The following is a 21256-nucleotide window of genomic DNA, read 5'->3' on the forward strand; positions in this document are numbered from 1 at the left end:
TCTCTATTGTGAAGGGTTTTTGAGGAGTCTCTATTGTGAAGGGTTTTTGAGGAGTCTCTATTGTGAAGGGTTTTTGATGAATCTCTATTGTGGTTTTTGATGAATCTCTATTGTGAAGGTTTTTGAGGAGTCTCTATTGTGAAGGTTTTTGAGGAGTCTCTATTGTGAAGGGTTTTTGAGGAGTCTCTATTGTGAAGGGTTTTTGATGAATCTCTATTTGGAAGGTTTTTGAGGAGTCTCTATTGTGAAGGGTTTTTGAGGAGTCTCTATTGTGAAGGGTTTTTGAGGAGTCTCTATTGTGAAGGGTTTTTGAGGAGTCTCTATTATGAAGGGTTTTTGAGGAGTCTCTATTGTGAAGGGATTTTGAGGAGTCTCTATTGTGAAGGGTTTTTGAGGAGTCTATTGTGAAGGGTTTTTGAGGAGTCTCTATTGTGAAGGTTTTTGAGTCTCTATTGTGAAGGGATTTTGAGGAGTCTCTATTGTGAAGGGTTTTTGAGGAGTCTATTGTGAAGGGTTTTTGAGGAGTCTCTATTGTGAAGGTTTTTGAGGAGTCTCTATTGTGAAGGTTTTTGAGGAGTCTCTATTGTGAAGGGTTTTTGAGGAGTCTCTATTGTGAAGGGTTTTTGAGGAGTCTCTATTTGGAAGGTTTTTGAGGGGTCTCTATTGTGAAGGTTTTTGATGAATCTCTATTGTGAAGGGTTTTTGATGAATCTCTATTGTGAAGGATTTTTGAGGAGTCTCTATTGTGAAGGGTTTTTGAGGAGTCTCTATTTGGAAGGTTTTTGAGGGGTCTCTATTGTGAAGGGTTTTTGAGGAGTCTCTATTTGGAAGGTTTTTGAGGAGTCTCTATTGTGAAGGGTTTTTGAGGAGTCTCTATTGTGAAGGGTTTTTGAGGAGTCTCTATTTGGAAGGTTTTTGAGGGGTCTCTATTGTGAAGGGTTTTTGAGGAGTCTCTATTGTGAAGGGTTTTTGAGGAGTCTATTGTGAAGGGTTTTTGAGGAGTCTCTATTGTGAAGGTTTTTGAGGAGTCTCTATTGTGAAGGTTTTTGAGGAGTCTCTATTGTGAAGGGTTTTTGAGGAGTCTCTATTGTGAAGGGTTTTTGAGGAGTCTCTATTTGGAAGGTTTTTGAGGGGTCTCTATTGTGAAGGTTTTTGATGAATCTCTATTGTGAAGGGTTTTTGATGAATCTCTATTGTGAAGGATTTTTGAGGAGTCTCTATTGTGAAGGGTTTTTGAGGAGTCTCTATTTGGAAGGTTTTTGAGGGGTCTCTATTGTGAAGGGTTTTTGAGGAGTCTCTATTTGGAAGGTTTTTGAGGAGTCTCTATTGTGAAGGGTTTTTGAGGAGTCTCTATTGTGAAGGGTTTTTGAGGAGTCTCTATTTGGAAGGTTTTTGAGGGGTCTCTATTGTGAAGGGTTTTTGAGGAGTCTCTATTTGGAAGGTTTTTGAGGAATCTCTATTGTGAAGGGTTTTTGAGGAGTCTCTATTGTGAAGGGTTTTTGATGAATCTCTATTTGGAAGGTTTTTGAGGAATCTCTATTGTGAAGGGTTTTTGATGAATCTCTATTTGGAAGGTTTTTGAGGAGTCTCTATTGTGAAGGGTTTTTGAGGAGTCTCTATTGTGAAGGGTTTTTGAGGAGTCTCTATTTGGAAGGGTTTTTGAGGAGTCTCTATTTGGAAGGTTTTTGATGAATCTCTATTGTGAAGGGTTTTTGAGGAGTCTCTATTTGGAAGGTTTTTGAGGGGTCTCTATTGGGAAGGGTTTTGAGGGGTCTTTATTGGGAAGGGTTTTGGGGCGTCTCTGTTAGGAAGAGCTTTTGGGAAGTCTCCATTGGGAAAGGCTGCTGGCGAAATCTCTATTGTGAAGTGTTGCCAGAAGCCTCCACTGCACAGAACCGCACGGACAGTTGCTGACAACTGACCAATATTTGGAGCGTGAGCCCTGAAGTGGAGCGGAGCAAAGGGGAGCCTGAGAATGAGAGCGCGTGGAAGAATTGTGTGAATGATTGTGTGACCGACTGAGCTCATAAAGCATTCTTGGCAGCTTTGAACTTCTGACTTAGTGATTATAATGACGTTTTGAATGAAGATACAGATCTGGTGCGTTCCGTCCTTCTGATGAACACAGTGTCCAGGGAATGTTAATAGCTGTGACTTCTTTTGCCCACATGACTTTCAATCTGAGTCAAAGCCTGTGTTCCAATATTCCAACAATCTGGAGCACTCCCCATTCAAGATTCTCTGAGCTCCAGATTTCATGAATGCTTTCAAATGTCAGCCTTATTTAATGTTACAGCAACAATGTTCCAGTGTCTAACTTTGGGGAAGTGGGCTCCAGTTTGGACAATGGATTAATTAAGAGCTGTGATGCTGCTTAAGAACTGAAGGTCTGGTCTACCAGCGTGTCGCCGCACTCAGGCTGAGCGGTCACCTCATCTTGGCTCGGCAGCCTTGTGCCCCCATCCTTCCCAACTCTGTCACACCTTAGGTTGAGCGCTGTTCGGCGTAGAAATCAAAGTGGCGATCCCTGCCTCTGTGCTCAGAGGAAGAGTTTTCACCCCACTGATGTGTTCAGTATGGCAGTGATGTTATTTATCGCCTGTTACTCCACTGGCATTTCGGTCAGCAATGAAGGTCCTCCATCTCTGGCAGCGTTCATCATGTCTGTAGCTTCCTCTCGGTTTTCACTCCTGTCAGTCACACAAGTCCCGGGTGGAGACTCAGGAATACCGTCACACTCTGTGATTATGTTAAATGACCTGGATGAAGAAATTGAAGGGTGGGTTAGTAAGTTTGCTGATGACACAAAGGTTGGGGGTGTTGTGGATAGTCTAGAGGGTTGTGAGAGGTTACGGCGGGACGTCGATAGGATGCAGAACTGGGCTGAGAAATGGCAGATGGAGTTCAACCCAGATAAGCGTGAGGTGGTTCATTTTGGTAGGTCAAATATGATGACAGAATATAATATTAGTGGTAGGACTCTTGGCAGTGTGGAGGATCAGAGGGATCTTGGTGTCCGTGTCCATAGGACACTCAAAGCTGCTGAGCAGGTTGACAGTGTTGTTAAGAAGGCGTTTGGTGTGTTGGCCTTCATCAACCGTGGGACTGAGTTCAAGAGCCATGAGGTAATGTTACAGCTAATGTTACAGACCCCACTTGGAGTACTGTGTTCAGTTCTGGTCACCTCACTACAGGAAGGATGTGGAAACCATAGAAAGGGTGCAGAGGAGATTTACAAGGATGTTGCCTGGATTGGGGAACATGCCTTATGAGAATAGGTTGAGTGACCTCGGCCTTTTCTCCTTGGAGCGACGGAGGATGAGAGGAGACCTGATAGAGGTGTATAAGATGACGAGAGACATTGATCGTGTCAGAGTCGAGTCAGAGGCTTTTTCCCAGGGCTGAAATGGATAACACAAGGGGGCACAGTTTTAAGGTGCTTGGAAACAGATACCGAGGGGATGTCAGGGTAAGTTTTTCACACAGAGAGTGGTGGGTGCATGGAGTGCACTGCTGGCGATGGTAGTGGAGGTGGATACAATAGGGTCTTTTAAGAGACTCTTAGGTAGGAGGTTCCTTCATTGCTGTTTCTGTGACAGTTTTCTTTTACCAGTCAGGGTTGTTATCCCCGAGCCGAACCCCCCCCGAACCTGGAGGACCGGTGGACCACCCTTAGTCAGTCCTCCAACCTTTGACCTGTCTGGCATGGGTGACCCTACCAAGAGCCAAAACATAGAGCCCTGATTCCTGTCAGCAGAGCTGTCCAGGTCACTGAGGCACACAATCCTCCAAACCACAAGAAGGTTGTGGTTGTCTTGGAGCATGAATCATCTTTGGCTTAATCAAAACTGTTTGTTCCTCCCCGTTTCTGTTATAAGCTACGGTTCTACAAATACTATCCTCCCATCAGCCCTCTGTTCCACCAGCTCTGTACTCCTACGTATTCTGCCCCCTTTCATCCCCTGCGCCCGAATTTCAAGATTCGAGATAAGATTCAAATTGACTTACCGCCTGTTCATCGAAGTGTTCGGTGAAATGTGTCGCTTGCGTTACCAGCCAACTCATCTGAGGCTGCGGCAGCCGGCAAGTGTCACCACAGTTTCCGTCTCCAACATGGCATCCCCACAATGCTCGGCAGAACAAGACAGATAACACAACAAGCGAAAAAGAACAAGCCCCCTTCCTTCCTCCCTCCCAGCCGTACGCAAACACCGTCCCCCAACTCCAGGACAGGCCATCTTCAGCCTCCAGCGGATTTGGACTCAGATTCTCAGGCATTGGGCCCCTGACTTTCCCAGCAGATTCGCAGACTCAGGCTCTGGTCCCTGGACCGCGATGACCAGGCTTCTTATTCGACCTTTGGGCCTTGATCCTCAGAATCAAGCTCGGGGCCCGTCGACCACCAAACACTAGGCCGCAAACTCTGGACACGTCGCCAACAGGACCCTGAACACCAGGCCTCAAACTCCGGTCTTTTTGTCAATGGAGGAGAGCACAACACAGGATCTTTTGAGTTAAAACACGGCGAAATTGCTTTGAGCAGGGTAGAGTGTCTCAGGTGAAGGAACTTAATCACGAGATAAAAATGTTACCAGGATGAGGGGTTTTCACTCCCTTGAACTTGCAAATCCATTTAGATAAAACGTAGCCAAACTATACTTTAGATAATAATTTTATGGCCTTATTACCCAACCCTGACCACAATTCCAGATTCCACCACTGAATATAAGGAGTTATGTTCTCCCCGTGACTGGGAAGGATTCCTCTGGGGGCTCTGGTTTCCTCCCACATTCCAAAGACAGTGAGTTGCAATCTGGTGCCGGAACAGTGGCGACCCTTGCGGGCTGCCCCCAGCACTTCCTCAGACAGCGCAGGTTAATTGGTCACTTGGGTATAATTAGGCGGCGTGGGCTCGCTGAATCAGAAAGGCCTGTTATTGTGCACTATGTGAAATGAAATAGGTAAAATATTTCGGGGGATTGTTGCCAGAGTTTGACCTTAAAAGCTACAGATCATATTTCCATTTATTTAGTGAAACACAAGTTGAACATGTACTCAGCGGCCATTTTACTATGCACATCCTGTACCATTGAAGCATGTTCGTGGTCTTCTGCTGCTGTAGCCCCTCTACTTCAAGCTTTGATATGTTGTGCTTTCAGAGATGCTGTTCAGCACACCACTGTTGTAATGTGTGGTTATTTGAGTTACTTAAGAACATAAGAAACAGGAGCAGGAGTCGGCCATCTGGCCCGTTGAGCCTGCTCCGCCATTCAATAAGATCATGGCTGATCTGGCCATGGACTCATCTCCACCTACCTGCCTTTTCCCCATAACCCTTAATTCCCCGACTCTGCAAAACTCTATCCAACCTTGTCTTAAATATATTTACTGAGGCAGCCTCCACTGCTTCATTGGCAGAGAATTCCACAGATTCACCACTCTGTGGGAAAAGCAGTTCTTCCTAAACTCCAGCCTAAATCTGCTCCCTCGAATCTTGAGGCTAGGTCCCCTTGGATAATGATAATGATTCCTGTCAGTTTGAACCAGTCTGGCCATTGACCTCTGTCACTGGATTTAAAAAGCAAACATGAGGAAATCTGCAGATGCTAGAAATTCAAGCAATGCACACAAAATGCTGGTGGAACACAGCAGGCCAGGCAGCATCTATAGGGAGAAGCACAGTCGACGTTTCAGGCCGAGACCCTTCGTCAGGACTGACGGAAGTAGAAGATAGTAAGAGATTTCAAAGTAGGAGGGGGAGGGGGAAATCCAAAATGATAGGAGAAGACCGGAGGGGGTGGGATGAACCCAAGAGCTGGAAAGGTGATTGGCAAAAGGAATACAGAACTGGAGAAGGGAAAGGATCATGGGACGTGAGGCCTAGGGAGAAAGAACGGGGAAGGGGAGCACCAGAGGAAGATGGAGAACAGGCAGAGAGTGATGGGCAGAGAGAGAAAAAAAAGGGGGAAATAAATAAATCAGGGATGGGGTAAGAAGGGGAGGAGGGGCATTAATGGAAGTTAGAGAAGTCAATGTTCATGCCATCAGGTTGGAGGCTACCCAAACGGTATATAAGGTGTTGTTCCTCCAACCTGAGTGTGGACAGTAGAAGAAGCCATGGACACATCAGATTGGGAATGGGATGTGCAATTAAGATGTGTGGCCACTGGGAGATCCTGCTTCCTATGGCAAACCGAGCGTAGGTGTTCAGCGAAACGGTCTCCCAGTCTGCATCGGGTCTCACCGATATATAAAAGACCGAACCCTTTTAAACAAAGGGGCTTCCCTTCCTCCACTATCAACTCTGCTCTCAAATGCATCTCTCCCATTTCCCGCACATCTGCCCTCACCTCATCCGCCCGCCACCCCACTTGGGATAGGGTTCCCCTTGACCTCACCTACCACCCCACCAGCCTCCAGGTCCAACGTATAATTCTCCGTAACTTCCACCACAAGCACATCTTTCCCTCCCCCTCTTTCTGCTTTCCGCAGGGATCGCTCCCTACGTGACTCCCTTGTCCATTCATCCCTCCTCCATCCCTTCCCACCGACCTCCCTCCTGGCACTTATCCTTGTAAGCGGAACAAGTGCTACACCTGCCCTTACACTTCCTCCCTCACCACCATTCAGGGCCCCAGACAGTCCTTCCAGGTGAGGCGACACTTCACCTGTGAGTCGGCTGGTGATATACTGCGTCTGGTGCTCCCAGTGTGGCCTTTTATGAATATGAAACTATCTTATGTACTTACATTTATTGTGCTTTCTTATTGTTGTGTTCTTTATAAATTTCAAAGTAAATTTCATTATCAGAGTACATATATGTCACCACAAAGAACCCTGAGATTCGTTTCCCCGCGGGCATCCTCAGCAAATCTGTAGAATAGTAACTGTAAACAGGATCAGTGAAAGATCAACCAGGGTGCAGAAGACAGCAAACTGTGCAAATGCAAATATAAATAAATAGCAATAAATAACGTGAACATGAGATAAAGAGTCCTTAAAGGGAGATAATTGATTTTGGGGACATCTCAATGATGGGGCAAATGTAGTTATCCCCCTTTTGTTCAGGAACTGGATGTCTGAAGGGTATTAACTGTTCCTGAACCTGGTGGTGCAAGTCCTGAGGCTCCTGTACCTTCTACCTGATGGTTGAGGGGTAGTAACTGTTCCTGAACCTGGTGGTGCGAGTCCTGAGGCTCTTGTACCTTCTACCTGATGGTTGAGGGGTAGTAACTGTTCCTGAACCTGGTGGTGTGAGTCCTGAGGCTCCTGTACTTTCTACCTGATGGCAGCAGCGAGAAGAGAGCATGGCCTGGGTGGTGGAGATCTCTGATGATGGACACTGCTTTCTGACAACAGTGTTTCATGTGAGCGTGCTGAATGGTTGGGAGGGCTTTACCCGTGATTTACTGGACCGAATCCACTACCTTTTGTAGGATTTTCCGTCCAAAGGGATCGGTGTTTCCGTACCAGGCCGGTCAATACGCTTTCCACTACACCTCTGTAGAAGTTCATCAAAGTTTTTGATCTCATGCAAATCTCTGCAAACTCCTAAGGAAGTAGAGGAGCTGTCATGATTCTTTGCAATTACTCTGTTTTATTTCATTCTCCTTTACGCTTGTGTGTGTGTTGGCGTGTGGCCAAGTGGTTAAGGCATTCGTCCGGTGATCTGAAGGTCGCTAGTTCAAGCCTTGGCTGAGGCTGCGTGTGTGTCCTCGAGCAAGGCACTTAACCACACATTGCTCTGCGACGACACCGATGCCAAGCTGTATGGGTGTTAATGCCCTTCCCTTGGACAACATCGGTGGCGTGGAGAGGGGAGACTTGCAGCTTGGGCAGCTGCCGGTCTTCCATTTAAAAAAAAAATCCTTGCCAAAAAAACTTTCCAAGGCGCAAATCCATGGTCTATCGAGACTAACGGAGACTAACTAACACTACACACTTGTGTACAGGAAATAACATTAAACAATTTTAATGCTACTCTTTCCATACCCAGCGAGTGGAGGAATCCACACTGACAGCATAGAGCAGCCAAGAACCCATGAGTAACAGTCTCTGTATATGTTTATGTAGATTGCAGTGCTCTGTATGTGAGATGTCCCCGTGACAAGAATTTACTAAGTACTGTTTACAGCTGTTTTGTGAGTCTTCAGACTTTGCCCCGAGTACTTTTCCTGTCCCCATCTGTGTACTCAAAAATAAGTGTCAAGTGTTTACTTATCATGACGGGGACAGGAATCGGCGCTTCATGTCTCAGGGTTCAGAGTCAGAATGTAGTTTAATATCACCGGCATGTGTTGTGAAATTTGTTAACTTTGTGGCAGCGGTAGAGTGCATTATATAATAATGGAGGAAATACTGTGAATTACAGTGTGTAAAATAGTTAAATAAGTAAAGATCAGAAATAAAAAAGTAGTGGGGTTGCGTTGAACGGTTCAATGTCCATTCAAAAATCAGACGGCAGAGGGGAAGGAGCTGTTCCTGAATCGCTGAGTGTGTGCCTCCTCCCTGATGGTAGCAATGAGAACAAGGCATGACCTGGGTGTTGGGCGTTCTTAATGATGGATGTTGCTTTCCTGAAGGTATCTTGGATACTACGGAGGCCGGTGCCCATGATGGAGCTGACTGGGTTTACAACTCTCTGCAGCTTATTCCGATCCTGTGCAGTAGCTCAATCCCCCATTTCAGCCGATGATGCAGCCAGTTCAGATGCTCTCCACGGTACATCTGTAGAAATTTGCGAGTGTCTGGTGACATATCAAATCTCCCCAAACTCCTAATGAAATGGAGTCACTGTCGTGCCTTCCTTGAAGCTACATCGATATGTTGGGTCCTCGGAGATTTGACACCTAGGAACTGGAAATTCCTCACTCTCTCCACTTCTGATCCCTCTGTGAGGACTGGAGTGTGCTCCCTCGTCTTACCCCTTCTGAAGTCCACAATCCGCTCTTTGGTCTAACTGGCGCTGGGTGCAAGGTTGTTGCTGCGACACCACTCAACCAGCTGATATACCTCACTCGTGTACGCCCTCTCGTCCCCATCAGAAATTCTGCCAACAATAGTTGTCATCTGCAAATTTACAGATGGTATTTGAGCTATCCCTAGCCACACTGTCATGAGTGCAGAAAGTAGAGCAGTGGGCTAAGCACACCCCCTTAAGGTGCGCCATTGTTGACTGTCAGTGAGGTGGAGCTGTTATTTTTGTTCTGCCCAGACTGTGGTATTCCAGTGAGGAATTGGGATGATCCAGTTGCCGAGGGAGGCACAAAGGGCAAGGTTTTGGATAATTTCAATCAGAACTGTAGGCCAATACGCAGCATCATGATGTAAGTGTTCGTATTGCCCAGGTGATCCAAGAGAGCCAGTGAGATCACATCCACCGTAGACCTTTTGTGGCGATAGACAAATTGCAGTGGGTCCAGGTCCTTGCTGAGACAGGAGTTAATTCTGGACACAACCAACCTCTCAAAGCTCTTCCTCACCACAGAAGTGACAGAAGGTTGACATTTAGCACAAGGTGCATTTACTACACAAGTAAACAGAAAAATAGAGGGGTTGACACGAAGATTGGAGGAGTTGTGGATGGAGCTGTAGGTTGTCGAAGGTTACAAGAGGATATAGACAGGCTGCAGAGTTGGGCAGAAAAATGGCAGATGGAGTTCAATCCGGACAAGTGTGAGGTGATGCCTATTGGAAGAACAAACCAGAAGACTGAGTACAGGATTAATGGTCAGTTACTTAAGAGTGTGGATGACCAAAGGGACCTTGAGGTTTAAATACATACATCCCTCAAGGTCACTGCACAGGTTGATAGGGTAGTTGAGAAGGCCTATGGGAAACTAGGCTTCATTAACAGGGGGATTGAGTTCAAGAGTAGAGAGGTCATGTTGCAACTCTACAAATCTCTGGTGAGACGGCGCTTAGAGTATTGTGTTCAATTCTGGTCACCTCAATATAGGAAGGATGTGGAAGCTATGGAGAGGGTGCAGAGGAGATTTACCAGGATGTTGCCTGGTTTGGAGAACAAGTCATATGAAGCAAGGTTAGCAGAGCTGGGACTTTTCTCTTTGGAGCATAGAAAAATGAGAGGGGACTTGATAGAGGTCTACAAGATTATGAGGGGCATAGATAGGATGGATAGTCAGTACCTGTTTCCCAGGGCACCAATAGCAAACACCAGAGGGCATAGGTACAGAATTAAGAGGGGGAAGTTTAAGGAAGACATCAGGGGTAAGTTTTTTACACGGAGGGTTGTGAGTACCTGGAATGACTTGCCTGGGATGGTGGTGGAAGCTGAAACATTAGGGGTATTTAAGAGCCTCTTGGACAGGCACACGGATGAAAGAGTAATGGAGGGTTATGGGGTAGTGTGGGTTTAGAACTTTTTTTAAGGATTATATGGGTCGGCACAACATGGAGGGCTGAAGGGCCTGTACTGTGCCGTAGTGTTCTATGGTTCTATGGTTCCATGGTTTGCGGTAGGGAATTTCAAAAGTGACAACATTGTGAACCATAGGGCCTATAATGTGCTGTAGATTTCTATGTTTCTGTGTTTTAAACAGTGTAACAATACTGGTGCTTCAAAAGTGATGAGGCCTGGGCGGGAGTTCAGATGTCTCACAGACGGGCAGAAGAGGCTTTTCCCCATCCTGCTGGTATCTCATTTGATTGAGGTCTCCTCTAAGCTGAGTGTTGTGGTGGGGGGGGCGGGGGGGGTGGCGAGGAGCTCCACCAACTCAAAATCTCCAGGTCATAAAGGCACCACAGGGACCCAAGTCCCTTTCTAGTTGCAGGAATAGCTTCAGCCGGAGAGTGCGTTAAACGCTCATTGTGATCATCTGAACCATGGACCTCGCTCGCACAGATCAGGCACCTGTTCCGCACAGCTCACTGCTCTTGAGCATCTCATTGTTGTAGATAAAAATCTCCAAAAATGCCGCCGGCTGAGACAAGCCCAGTCCTGCTCGTTATCTGTCCCAGCAAGATCTGTTGAATGACTCACCCTCCGCACCACTGATACACATTTTTTTTCCCGCACCACTCTTTTTATGAGCTGCAGCCCAGGTCTATCTCGATGGGACAGTGTATCGGAATCAGCTTTATTATGGAATGATACAGCGCAGGTCCTTCATCCCACGGAGTTGTACTGAGCTTTCAACCTACTCTCTTTCCTCCCACACAGACAGCAATTTTTCTGTCTTTTGTATGTCTGCAGTACAATGCAATAAGTAAAATACACTGTAGATTACAGTCGGATATACTTACACATATGACCCTTTAGAACAGAGGTAAGGTGGAATTTTTTTTAGCCAGAGAGTAGTAAATCTGTGGAATGCTCTGCCACTGACTGCAGTGGAAGCCAAGTCCGTGGGTATATTTAAGGTGGAAGTTGATAGGCTCCTGATCGGTCAGGACACCAAAGGACGTGACGAGAAGGCAGGCGTATGGGATTGAGTGGGATCCGGGATCAGCCATGCTGGAGCAGATTCGATGGGCTGAACGATCTAATTCTGCTCCTATGTCTTATGGTCTTTTATATATATACTAAATTAACTTAGATATATATGTATCCATAGATATTGAGGATTCCAATTAATTGGGACACATTGCGATCAGTACATTTTGTCCTAGTTAAGAGGCTGCCCCCCCCCCCCCCCCATCAGCCGATTGGAATCAGTTTCATGGAAAGTTAAAGAAGTATAAAAAAGACAAACAGTAATTTAACTGAGTAACAAATTATGTGTTTACATGAAATACAGAACAAATTAGAATCTCCACCAATGCTACTACAGTTCTATAAAACTATGTATTAATTCCTAATTGTTATATATGGAGGAATTCATCCTGTACCTGTATGCTGCCACGTTCTTTTGATTGACTGTAAATGAACACCTAGTTTAGAAAATGGGCAGCCTTCAAACAATGCTATCGATGATTGCATCCTCCTCCAAATCTTCATTTTCATTGTAGCATTCAACATGATTGTCGATACCTTCAAATTCTTTGGAGTTCCTAACTTGTTGAAGTAGTGAAATCGTTACATTTTCACTCAACCCACGACAAACCCGATTAACCCTAATCTAATCACGGGACAATCAATAATCAATTAGCCTATCCGGTTGGTCTTTGGACTGTCAGAGGAAACTGGAGAACCCAGTGAAGACTCAAAGGTTCCACGGGGAGGAAGTATGGACACTCCTTCCAGAAGATGCCAGGATTGAACTCGTAACTCTGACGCCCTGAACTGTAATAACGCTCGGCTAACTGCTACACTGCTGTGGCGCCCCAATTATGCAGTGTTACAGCGTTACAGTATTGCAATTTGTCAATATTCCACGATTCACACAAGTGATAGATAATAGCTTCAAATTACAACCCAGTCATCTCCGTCGAAAAGCACTCACAACAGCCTCAGGAGTTTATAGAGAATGGTGCAAAAAACAAAATATCATCCAGTCAGCAGCAGTTTTCTGGGAGAAAATGCCTTGTTACTGAGAAAGGTCAGAGGAAAATGGCCAGACTGGTTCAAGCTGACAGGAAGGCGACAGCAACTCAAATAACCTCAACGTTACAACAGCAGTGTGCAAAGGAGCACCTCTGAACGCACCACACGTCAGGCCTTGAAGTGAACATGTACAAACAAGCTGGAGGAACTCAGCAGGTCGGGCAGCATCCGTTGAAATGAGCAGTCGGTGTTTCGGGCCGAGACCCTTCGTCAGGCCTTGAAGTGGGTGGGCTGCAGAAGCAGAAGGCCGCAAACATACACTCAGTGGCCACTTTATTAGGGACAAGAAGCATTCCTCCTCCAGAGGCACAAAGGCATGAAAGTAACTCCAGAAGTGGGGTGCCCTCGACAGCCTGCCGCCTGGACCCATGTATAACCACCTTGGCCAGACCCTTCAGCAAACCGACAAGGAGATGCCCCAAACATTATAAGGAGCGTAGGGCTGACATGCAGCCTATAATAGTTGGAATGTTATGGTGAGGTTGTACAAGGCATTGGTGAGGCCGAATTTGGAGTATTGTGTGCAGTTTTGGTCACCAACCCACAGGAAGGATATTAATAAGGTTGAAAGAGTGCAGAGAAGGTTTACAATTATGTTGCCGGGACTTGAGAAACTGAGTCACAGAGAAAGGTTGAATAGGTCAGGACTTTATTCCCTGGAGTATAGAAGAATGAGGGGAGACTTGATAGAGGTATATAAAATTATGATGGGTATAGATAGAGTGAATGCAAGTAGACTTTTTCCACTGAGGCTAGGGAAGAAAAAAGCCAGAGGACATGGGTTAAGGGTGAAGGGGGAAAAGTTTAAAGGGAACATTGAGGGGGGCTTCTTCACACAGAGGGTGGTGGGAGAGTGGAATGAGCTGCCAGATGAAGTGGTGAACTTTTGACATTTAAGAAAAACTTGGACAGGTCCATGGATGAGAGGTGTATGGAGGGATATGGGCTGGGTGCAAGTCAGTGGGACTAGGCAGAAAAATGGTTCGGCACAACCAAGAAGGGCCAAAAGGCCTGTTTCTGTGCTATAATGTTCTATGATTCTAAACGTGAGGGGAAGCCCCGACAGACTCCAATAGAGGCTGCAACCAAATTAAACCCACTGTTTAATTGTAAAACAATAGAACATGAAAACTTCCAAGGGGGGTGAATACTTTTTATAGGCGCTGTTAATTATAAAATTCCCCAGCTTCCTGGTGGTATTTCCTGGTGGAGTTGGTGTATCATGTCTTTTTCTGTTGATCAGTGTCGAAAAAGCCAAATTAGATCCACCGTGATTCAGTGTTGTAAAACATTAAAACTTTCAAGGGGGGGGGGGTTTGAATACTTTTTTATTGGCACGTTATACAGTTATCCACTGTGCAACACCCTCCTGCTGAAAACCCCTATGTAAAGGGGGATGTCTCCCACATTAAAAGACCCCAGCTAGTTACCTCCCTCATGGCCAGACGGCTAAACAGACTGGCAGTCCAACCCTGGGAGTGTTTGCAGAAAGAAGCTTCACTCTGTGTCTAACCCCACGCCCTGGGAGTGTGTGACCAGACACTGCGGACTCTGTGCCTACCCCTTCCTCTCCCCTGCTCCTAGAGAGTTTCGTTTCTGTGTCCAGGCCCCTTCTTGTCTTTTTACAAATAACTTCATTAGAATATCAATGCAAAACAAAGGTTAAATTAAGACATTATTCTCAATGTCCGGGGCAATCGTGCATTCACAGTAGTTGCACTAGGTCCTAAGCAGGCCATTGTATGCTGCCTCAGCAGGGTCACTGAGACACAGGGAGAGGGGCAAGTGATTGAGATGGACAGATCACCCCACCCTCCCCCAATGGCTCACTGTCTGGGCCTGTGAATCGCCACACTCGCTTCTTGCTGCTGCCATCGGGAAGAAGGTACAGGAGCCTTTGGCCCCACACCAGCAAGTTCAGGAACAATTATCACCCTTCAACTGTCAGGCTCCTGAACCAACGTGGATAACTTCACCCACACTCATTTTCAAGGACTCTGCAACTTTTGTTCTCAGTATTATTTTTCTTTTAACTTGCACAGTTTGTCTTCTTTTGCACATTGGTTATTTATCAGAATCAGGTTTATTATCACCAGAATGCGTCATGAAATTTGTTAACTTAGCAGCAACGGCAGTTCAATGCAATACATAATATAGAAGAAAAAAGTAAAAATAAATAAGTAAAGCAATTACAGTATATGTATATTGAATAGATTAAAAAGTCATGCAAGAACAGAAATAACATATAGTAGAAAAGCGAGGTAGTGTTCATGGGATCAACGTCCATTTAGGAATCGGCGGTTTTTCATTGGCTCTTTTGTTGTACGAACTGTGAATGCCTGCAAGAAAAGGAATCTCAGGGTAGTATGTGGTGACATATATGTGCTGTTTACTTTGAAAGTTGGACTTTGACCCAGGAGCAGACCAATAAGAAAGAGCCCAAATGAGCGCTCGGTCAGGACAGGCCGGGGAGCTCATCGAGTGAAGCTTTATGGGTAGAACTGAGGAATAAGAAATGTATGGCCAAGTTAATGGGATTGTGTTATAGAACACTCAACAGTCTGCAGGATTTAGAGGAGCAAATTTGTTACAAGAAACCTGAGGTTGTGTTAGTGGGTGACTTTAACTTCCCACTTATTGACTGGGACTCCCATACTGTAAAAGGACTAGATGGGACAGTTTGTCAAATGTGTTCAGGAAAGTTTCCTCAATCAGTACATAGAAGTCCCAACTAGAGAGAGGGTGACGCTAGATCTGCTTTTAGGGAACGAGACAGGGTTTACAGAGGTTTGTGTAGGGGAATGCTTTGCATCCAGTGATCATAGTGCCGTTAGTTTCAAGGTCATTCTAGTGAAAGATAGGTCTGGTCCTTGGCTTGAGATTCTAAGTTGGAGAAAGGCCAGTCTTGATGGGATCAGAAAGGACCTGGAAAGTGTGGATCGGGACAGGTTGTTTTCTGGCAAAGGTGTACTTGGTAAGTGGGAGGCCTTCAAAAGTGAAATCTTGACAGTGCGAAGTTTGTATGTTCCCGTCAGAATGAAAAGCAAGGAAAACAGGTTTAGGGAACCCTGGTTTTTTGAGAGGTATTGAGGCCATGGTTAAGGAAAAGAAGGAGATGTAGAGCAGGTATAAGCAAAGAGGAACAAATGAGGTACTTGAGGAGTATAAAGTATTGAGGAGTTGCTGGTGTTGTAACTCCAAGGCAGAGTACAAAGTAAATAGCAGGATACTTGGTAGTGTGGAGGAGCAGAAGGATCTGGGGGTACATGTCCACAGTTCCCTGAAAGTTGCCTCACAGGTAGATAGGGTAGTTAAGAAAGCTTATGGGGTGTTAGCCTTCATAAGTCGAGGGATAGAGTTTAAGAGTCGCGATGTAATGATGCAGATCTATAAAACTCTGGTTAGGCCACACTTGGAGTACTGTGTCCAGTTCTGGTCGCCTCACTATAGGAAGCATTAGAAAGGGTACAAAGGAGATTTACCAGGATGCTGCCTGGTTTAGAGAGTATGGATTACGATCAGATATTAAGGGAGCTAGGGCTTTACTCTTTGGAGAGAAGGAGGATGAGAGGAGACATGATAGAGGTGTACAAGATATTAAGAGGAATAGACAGAGTGGACAGCCAGCGCCTCTTCCCCAGGGCACCACTGCTCAGTACAAGGGGACTTGGCTTTAAGGTAAGGGGTGGGAAGTTCATGGGGGATATTAGAGGAAGGTTTTTCACTCAGAGAGTGGTTGGTGCGTGGAATGCACTGCCTGAGCCAGTGGTGGAGGCAGATACACTAGTGAAGTTTAAGAGACTACTGGACAGGTACATGGAGGAATTTAAGGTGGGGGGTTATATGGGAGGCAGGGTTTGAGGGTCGGCACAACATTGTGGGCCAAAGGGCCTGTAATGTGCTGTAGTATTCTATGTTCTATGTTCTATAAAAATGCACGAGAATATTAAAGAAGGAAATCCAGAGGGCTAAAAGAAGACGTGAGGGTGCTCTAACAGACAAGTTGAAGGAGATTCCTAAGGGCTTCTACAGATGTATTACGAGCAGAAGGATAGCAAAGGACAAAATTACCCCTCTGGAAGATCAGAGTGGTAGTCTATTCATGGAGCTGAAAGAGACGGGGAGATCTTAAATGGATTTTTTGTGTCTGTCTTTACTCGGGAGATGGATACAGAGTCCACAGAAGTGAGGCAAAGCAGCAGTGAGGTACTTGACCCTCTACGGATTATAAAGTTGGAGTTGTTTGCTGTCCTGAGGCAGCTTAGGGTGGGAAATCCCTGGGACCTGATGATTGTTTTGTTTTGTAACTCCAAAACATGAAACTAATTCAAAGGAAAACAAGAGGGTCAAGAGATGCAAGTTTTAAGTTTGTCCTTTAATGTTTTTGAGTTGCAAAACACCACAGTGGCGATGAGGTATTTTTAAAACGAACACAAGATGACAACCTACCCGTTGAAGTGCAACACGTGCTCTTTGGAAGGGAAGACATAATTGTGTTTAAAAAATAGGCAGAAAGCAGAAGAATTCACAATTTCATAAACAGTGAGTACCAGGCAATATCAATCATTAAAAAAAAGCAGAAATTGTTGGCTGTGTCATAGAGATAAATGCTTTTGATTGCTCAGTAGATAACTGGCTCATATATGCCGTGCTAATTGAACTGTACTTTGAAGCAAGTGAAATAGCCAATGAGAAACAAGTACCAATTTTGCTGAGTGCATTGGCTTTAATGGTATACTGTTTGCTTTGCAGTTTAACTGCTCTAACCAAATCAGTTGCAATGAGCTTTACTGATATCGTGAACACAATGCAGGAACCTTTAGAACCAAAACCATTGTTGATTGCAGAATGCTTTAGTTTTCATAAGCAGAATCAAAAAGAGGGTGAGTCCATTTTGGCGTACCTAGCTGTATTGAAGAGAATATCTGAGCAATGTCAGTTTGGTAATGGGCTTAATGATGCACTGAGAGATTGTTTTGTTTGTGGAATCTTACAAGAAAGCATTCAAAAACAGCTCCTAACTGAAGCACAACTTACATTTAAAAGAGCCGTTGATCTTACTGTATTAATGGAAACAGCAGACAGACAGAATTGAATTGCAGTCAGGTTTGAAAATAAGCGCGAGCAAAATTCAACAACCGTCTACACCAAGTTCTGCCTTGGCGAACTAATTGTGTCACCATTGTGGCAGAGGCTCACATTCATCAAACCAATGCAGATTTAAAGATTGCAGTGCACTCCGTATTGAGTTAAAGTTTGTAGCTAATTAGAGAGGAGTGTTGTGTACCATATAACCATATAACAATTACAGCATGGAAACAGGCCATCTCGTCCCTTCTAGTCTGTACCGAACGCTTTCTCTCACCTAGTCCCACTGGCCTGCACTCAGCCCATAACCCTCCATTCCTTTCCTGTCCGTATACCTATCCAATTTTACTTTAAGTGACAATATCGAACCTGCCTCTACCACTTCTACTGGAAGCTCGTTCAACACAGCTACCACTCTCTGAGTAAAGAAATTCCCCCTCGTGTTACCCCTAAACTTTTGCCCCCTAACTCTCAACTCATTTCTTCTTGTTTGAGTCTCCCCTACTCTCAATGGAAAAAGCCTATCCACGTCAACTCTATCCCCCTCATAATTTTAAATAGCTCTATCAAGTCCCCCCTCAACCTTCTACGCTCCAAAGAATAAAGACCTAACTTGTTCAACCGTTCTCTGTAACTTAGGTACTGAAACCCAGGTAACATTCTAGTAAATCTCCTCTGTACTCTTTCTATTTTGTTGACATCTTCCCTATAATTTGGTGACCAGAACTGTACACAATACTCCAAATTTGGCCTCACCGATGCCTTGTACAATTTTAACATTACATCCCAACTCCTATACTCAATGCTCCGATTTTTAACATTTAACATGTATTTAACATTTGTAATATTAGAGTAATCTTGTAAATATATTGTTTGATTAAGCATTTCCTGTTGTTTACTTACTTTATCATGGTTAAAAGTAAATGGCATACGACATAATAAAGTGATATGTGCGTGCCCCGCTTAAAGTAAAAACCAAAATTAGACTTGCATCTTTTTCTTTAAATTAGTTTAATGCTTTGATGGTAAACAACACTGTGTTCCCGCGGAGTGTGTGGGAGGCTAGTGTAGAAGTTGCAGGGGCCCTAGCAGACAGGTGAGGTGCCGGAGGATTGGAGGTTAGCTAATGTTCCATTGTTTCAGAAAGGCTCCGAGAATAGACCAAGAAATGATAGGCCGGTGAGCCTGACATCAGTAGTGGGGAATTTATTGGAAGATACTCTAAGGGGCTGGAAAATATAAGTATTTGTATAGACAGGGACTGCTTACAGATAGTAAGCATGGCTTTATGTATGGTAAGTTACGTCTAACCAATCTTACAGAGCTCTTCAAGGAAGTTACCAGGAACATTGACGAAGGCAAGGCAGTGCCTGTCATCTACGTGGCCTTTAGCAAGACCTTTAACACGGTCCCGCATGGGAAGTTGGTCAAGAAGATCTGTCGCTCGGCATCCAAGAGAGGCAGCAAATTGGATCAGACGTGGGCTTCGCAGAAGAAGACAGGGAGTGGTTGTAGGTGGTTGCCTCCCTGACAGGGGGCCTGTGATGAGCGGACCGGCACTGGGCCCGTTGTTGTTTGTCATCCAGGTCTGGATGATAACGTGGCGAACTGGATCAGCAAATTTGCAGATGACGCCAAGGTTAGGGGCGTAGTTGGCAGTGAGGAAGCCTATCAAAGCTCACAGCAGGATCTGGACCAGCTGGAAAAATGGGCTACAAAATGGCAGATGGAGTTTAATGCGGGCAAGTGTGAAGTGTTGCGCTTTGGTTGACCAACCAGGGTAGGTCTTACACGGTGAGCAGCAGGGCATCGAAGAGTCAGCAGAGCAGAGCGATCTGGGAATACAAATCCATAATTCCTTGAAAGTGGCTTTACAGATACAGTAAATGGGGTTGTAAAGAGAGAGCTTTTGGCACAATGGCCTTCATAAGTCAATGTATTGAGTACAGGTGTTGAGCTGTGATGCTGAAGTTGTACAAGACGTTGGTGGGGCCTAATTTGGAGTACTGTGAGCAGTTTTAGTCACGTACCTACAGGAAAGATGTAAGTAACATTGAAAGCGTGCTGAGAGAATTTACAAGGATGTTGCTGGGACTTGAGGGCCTGAGCTTTAGAGAAAGGTTGAAGAAGTTAGGACATTATTCTCTAGAACATAAAAGATTGAGAGGAGATTTGATAGCGGTATACAAAATTATTAGGGGTGTAGCAAGGGTAAATGCAAACAGGCTACTTCCTCTGAGGTTGGGTAGGACTACAGTCAACGGGCATCAGTTAAGGGTGAAAGGTGGAAATTGAGGGGCAACTTTTTCACTCGGGAGGGGTTTGAGTGTGGAACAAGCTACCAATTGAAGTGGTGGATTCAGGTTCAATTTACCCATTTAATAGAAGTTTGGATATGTACATGGATGGGAAGGGTATGAATCAAAATCAAGTTTCCTATCACAGGCATATGCTGTGCAAATTGTTGTCTTTGAAGCAGCAGGCTACGGTCCGGGTGCAGGTCAACGGGAGTAGGCAGACTAATGGTCTGGCACAGACTAGATGGGCAGAAGGGCCTGTTTCTGTGCTTTAGTGTTCTATCACTTCCTCGCCGCCTTAAGTAACGCACAAAGGTCAAGAGCTTGGGGGTGAAACGCATTCTCTTCAAGTAGTCAAGCAGCGCCTGTGACCCAACACAGACACACACACACGCGCGCGCACGCACACGCGCACACACACACGCGCGCGCACGCACACGCGCGCGCACACACGCGCGCGCACACACGCGCACGCACACACGCACACACACACACGCACACACACACACGCACACACACACACGCACACACACACACGCACACACACACACGCACACACACACACACACACACACACACATCCCCATCACCATTCTGTGTATGTTACTTGCACAGTCCCTGCCAGGCTGCAGTAATTACAGGTAACCTGGGAGTCTGTGAAACCACTCAAAAATCTGTTACACTGCAGTCCTCTATGCTGTGCCCTCCACCACAACGTAAAGAGGGAGGAATCCCACCCAGAAAGACCTCCACGGAGGGCCAGGCCTCCCTGCCAGGTGCTGAATGGGTTGTCGCTCGCAGTGTTCAAAGGTCAGAGTTAAACTTATCCTCAAAGCAGGTATGCTGTGCGCCATCAGACGCTACCTTGAGATTTGTTTCCTTGCAGGCGTCTGTAAGAAAAGAAACACACACAATAGGATTTTATGATAAATTATGCGTAAAGACTGACAAACGGTGCAAATAATTCCTGAGAACATGATTTGTGCTGCGTCCTCAAAATGAGTCTATAGGTTGCAAAATCAGTTCAGAGTAGTTGTGGATGAAGTCATCCTCACTGGTTCGGGGTAATAACTGCTCCTGAACTTTGCGGTATAGGACTATACCATGTCATAATGCCATGAGACCATAGGGGCAGGATTCGGCCATTCAGCCCATCAAGTCTGCTCTGCTGTTCCATCATTCCTGATTTATTTTCCCTCTCAACCACATTCTCCTGCCTTCTTCCCGTAACCTCCAGCACCCTGACTAATCAAGAACCCGTCAACCTCCGTTTCAAAGACTTGGCCTCCACAGCCGTCTGTGGCAATGAATTCCACAGATTCACCACCCTCTGGCTAAAGGAATTCCTCCACATCTCTGTTCTAAA

At 45.4% G+C, this 21256-nt stretch overlaps 1 protein-coding gene across 1 annotated transcript in view; it reads left to right on the forward strand.

Moving 5' to 3' along the window:
* The window catches only part of dnajc4 (DnaJ (Hsp40) homolog, subfamily C, member 4), a 227446-nt gene that overhangs the window by 186642 nt on the left and 19548 nt on the right, over positions 1–21256 (forward strand). The gene's annotated exons all lie outside the window — the stretch shown is intronic.

The sequence above is a fragment of the Hemitrygon akajei genome, chromosome 28 (assembly GCF_048418815.1).
Source record: "Hemitrygon akajei chromosome 28, sHemAka1.3, whole genome shotgun sequence".
NCBI lineage: Eukaryota > Metazoa > Chordata > Chondrichthyes > Myliobatiformes > Dasyatidae > Hemitrygon > Hemitrygon akajei.